Source organism: Nuphar pumila, chromosome 10 (assembly GCF_984573655.1).
Source record: "Nuphar pumila chromosome 10, dmNupPumi1.hap1.1, whole genome shotgun sequence".
In the NCBI taxonomy this organism is placed as follows: Eukaryota; Viridiplantae; Streptophyta; class Magnoliopsida; order Nymphaeales; family Nymphaeaceae; genus Nuphar; species Nuphar pumila.
The window spans coordinates 95,184,432-95,188,631 of record NC_143258.1 but is presented as its reverse complement, the minus strand read 5'-3'; the positions used below and the strand labels follow the sequence as shown (position 1 = coordinate 95,188,631).

The following is a 4,200-nucleotide window of genomic DNA, read 5'->3' as shown; positions in this document are numbered from 1 at the left end:
GAAAGCTTACTTGAAACCATAGTGATAGACGTTGCAAAATCACATTTTTCAAAAACTCGCGAGAAATTGAAAATTTTTCATAACTCTAGCATTTTTTCGAAAAAATCTCGGCAATAAAAAAAATATATCAAAAAATATATAATTTATTTTTTATAAGAAAATATTAATAAAAATTATTTAAAAATTAAAATACATGGGTTTTTCATGATAAACAGCTGTTTAAAATGTAAATATCACATTTAAATAGCAGTATTTATGTTTTTTCATAAATCTCAGGATATTTTGAAAATCTCGCAAGAAGTTGCCATTTTAAACTTTCAGGCAATTTCTCATGCTATTTTCATAAATCTCGCTATATTTGTCACTATGCTTGAAACATAATTTGTTGGGGAAAATGTTGCACCATTTTTGCAAGTAAATTCCATCAGAATTTTTTCCTTTCAATTTACAGTGAAGTGATAATTTGCCTTATGTTTTCTTTCAAAAAACACAATTAAAGGCCCAAAAAAAAAAACAGAAGTTTGATTTGTTGTTTCGCAGTGTAAGGAAGTTCTATCATGATTCTAATGCATTTTTTTCCAGTTTTCGTATCCTTTTTTTTATTTGTAAATGCACCAAGAAATATAGCAAGACTTCCGGTAGATTTCGAAACCTTGTATGTGATCTCGGTGGATACACGGATTTACCCAAGTAGCTTGTGGCTCAGCTCATGTCAACACATAAGAGCTCGTTCAAGCTCTTAAAATAGGCTTGGTGAGCTAAGCATGAACCAACTCACATACATTACCACCGAGCAAAAAAAAAAGGTGCTTGTTTTGGTTTTGGCTTCTTAGCATCACAGTGCGCGCCCGCGCGAGAGAGAGAGAGAGAGAGTTCCCGATCAGGTGCCATATGATGGCACAAAAAATTATGCCTTGCACACCTGATCATCCTCCATCTTGGGGATAGGGCCTGTCAGTTGTTGGTCCAAGGGCGATCAGGTGTATAAGGCACAAAATTTTCGTGCCATCATATGGGTCAGATTTCTAAAAAGGGTGTTGAAAATGACTTGTTTGACACTAGTTCTCATGTTTTCATCCGGTGGTTTCCTATCAACCTATAAATAGATGAACGTATTGGCAACATGGGACTGTAGTGTCTTAATTCTCACTTCCCCATCTATATCTCCCTTTGAACTTTTAGTGCTTAGCAAATATTATCTTATTGCCTAAGAACCTAAATCGTAAGCTTTACTTGCAAGCAAGATCAAAAGAGAAACTAGAATCAGGTATGCTTCCTTGTCTAAGAGTTGTTAGGTTACCACATTCTAGTTGTCATTCATATATATATACCATTCTCCTACCAAAAAGTTTATTTACTAAAGAACGATGGTTTAATGAAAAAACTTAGAATATTTTATCATCAAATTTTAGTGTGAGATCAACTGTTTTCTCTATAAAAAACACATAAACATGAAAAATACCTATTCTAATACAACATTTTTTTTCATTTTCAAAGGCAATCTAATGCAACATTTTCTACTAGGTAAAATGTGATAAACGCATCTCTCAGTTCGGATGAAGCAAAAAAATGCCTCCTCCAACTACAATTCTACAAGGGTCCTAATGACTGAATCAATTTTTTGCACGGAAGACGACGATGCTATGAGGCTGAGCTCTGTCAGATTTCAGCTTAAACCAGCCAAGCTCCAACAACCCAAGATCCACTCCTGTACCAGCACGAGAGCTTCACTTAGATAATATCCACAATTGAAACTCATTTTAAAATTGAATTTGTCAAAAGAGGGCTTGAAACTAATCGAATTCCGATCCACTTTGAGTATAGGGTGTCTTATGAGATTAAGTTGGATTCGGGTTATACATAAATCTGAACAAACATACAGTGAGGCAAAAAACAAACACCAAAATTTCCAAAAAAAGGAGAAAAAAAAAACTACACTTGAATTTGTTTATTTTGGTCTTCCATTTTTATTCTTGATGGCGACGCTAAGCAATTCACGGGCGAGCCACCGAAGATCGGCAGAAACCCACCGGAATAATGGCACCATCGGCCGTGAAATGGTCCAGCGGCCGGCGGGAAACAACGCCGAATTACGAAAATAACGCTCTAACTACCCCCAAAAAGACCAGAACCACCTCCTACCGCGTCTTCCCCAACCAGGGCCATTTTCGTCATTCAGTATGCAACGAAGAAGAAGACGAAGAAGAAATTACGGGAAAACACCTTCCTCTTACAGGGATTGCCGACGCAATCCTTCTCGCGATGCCGTCATTCCACCAGAATACAAGGGCATTTTCGATCATTCGGCGTAGAATTTTCTGGTCGACTTTCCGGCGGCGGAGAAGAGGTCGTAGGGCTCCCAGAGCCGGTCGAGAGGACACGGCCGGCCGGAATCGATGCGAGCCCACGGCTTGCCGCTTCCGCTCCAATGCAGGAGGCTCACCGGGCCAGGGTGGAGATCCCGGCAGCTTCCGGCGATGCTGTCGCCACCGAGGCCGTGCTGGTTCCACCGGTGGTCGACCAGAGCGATCCGTCCGGCGAAGGCGAGGAGAAAGGGTGGCAGCGACCCGAGCTCATAGATACGCTTCTCCCTCTGCACCTTCATCCACCTCTCGATATCGTCCTTATACCCATTCCTCCTCCATTTGGTGAGGTCCATCACCATAACCCCCGTGTTGAAGTAGCACGCCCTCCGGCCGGCGAAAACGCCGGAGAGGCCCTCATCCGCCCAGAACCCAGCCGTGAAATACCTGGTGAAGTTCGCGTGGCAGTACTCCGGCGCGGCTACCGCGGCGGGTCCGAGCGGCGTCCGCCAGAGCCGGGCGACGTCGTCGACGACGATCACGTCGGAGTCGAGGTAGATGACGCGCCGGATACAGGGCTCGAGCAGGTCGGCGAGGTAGTTCCGGGCGTAGTTGAGCGGCTGCTCCAGGGCGGAGCGAACGGAGGAGGAGATGAGGCTCCGGACGGCCCCCTCGTCGAAGGCATAGAGCTTGAACCGGAGGCGCGGGAACACCGATCGGACGAGCGCGCGGAGGCTGGCTTCGGCTTTTCCGTCGCCGGAGGCGACGATGAAGTGGAAGAAGACGTTCTCCGGGCAGGCAGCGTGGCGGAGGATGGAGTGGACGGCGGCGACGGAGCCGCGGAGGTACTCGGAGTCAAGGGTGAGGGCAATGTGGACGAGCGAGGGGTCGCAGACGGCTGCCGGAGAGCGCGCCGGAGAGGGGCATCCGGGGGCGTTCCTGGTCACATCGGCCGTCCGGAAGGGAAAAGCGAACCGGCGGTTCTCCCGCTGCCAGCGCCTCGGAAACGGCCGGATGGCCTCCGCGGGGGGCCACGAGTGGATGGATTGGGCGAGGAGAAGGGTTAGGAGGAGGAACGGGGTGGGCGACATCGGAGAGAGGAGTTTTCCGGCGAGTTCTCCGGCGAAAACCCTCTCCCCCCTCTTCTCGGAGGGGTTCGAGTCCCACAATCAATGAATCAGCGTCAAAGGGAGCGCCTCAATGGCCAATGGAAGGTTGTAGTCATATATAGAAAATGATCGGGGGTTGTTGTGGCCGTCGATCGTATGAATCTGACGGGTTAAGCCCATACACGTGGAGAGCATCGGGTTCCTATATCGCCCTCGATGGACGTTCAAGAAAGCGTCCTGCGCAGAAAGCGGCGGCTTGTCCGCTTTCGCGTCACGTGTGAACAAGGTGGGGGAAAATCTCGGAGACGATATTTTTAAAAACTCATGTTTCCCGTTAAAACTTCGGGAAAATAACGGCATGTAACAAAGTTTCAAGTAAGCTTAAAATACAAAAAGATTGCAGCATAAATTAAAATATAAATAACAAAGTCTTCATTTATTAATAACTCATATGATTAGAAAAATAAACCTTGTGATTAGGAGCACTAGCAGGCTTTACTTGGTGAAAAAGGGTTTTTATTTTTCTCCTAGAGGAAAAAAACTATTCCATTAAATCGGTTATATATTTTCTTTTAATAAAAAACCACGACCCTTTTTTTGCGGGGCTTACTGGGTCTCCTGGCTTTGGTTGACTTCGAAAAGACGGAATTCTCCCTCCAAGACTCCAAGTTTAGAACTTTCCATGCATTTCCCTTGTGATCTGCGTGAGGACATAAATGGGACTCACATAACCCTGGTGAGCTGGCACAATTAAACAAATTACAAAAAGTATTTATTATCTACCGATT

General features: G+C 45.4%; 1 pseudogene across 1 annotated transcript; it reads right to left on the bottom strand.

The window, feature by feature from the left end:
- Positions 1 to 1,773: 1,773 nt before the first annotated feature.
- LOC149827444 (putative galacturonosyltransferase-like 6 pseudogene) lies at positions 1,774 to 3,496 on the bottom strand (annotated as a pseudogene). Its single transcript, XR_016435166.1, has one exon. The product of XR_016435166.1 is annotated as a putative galacturonosyltransferase-like 6 pseudogene (transcript).
- Positions 3,497 to 4,200: the final 704 nt, after the last annotated feature.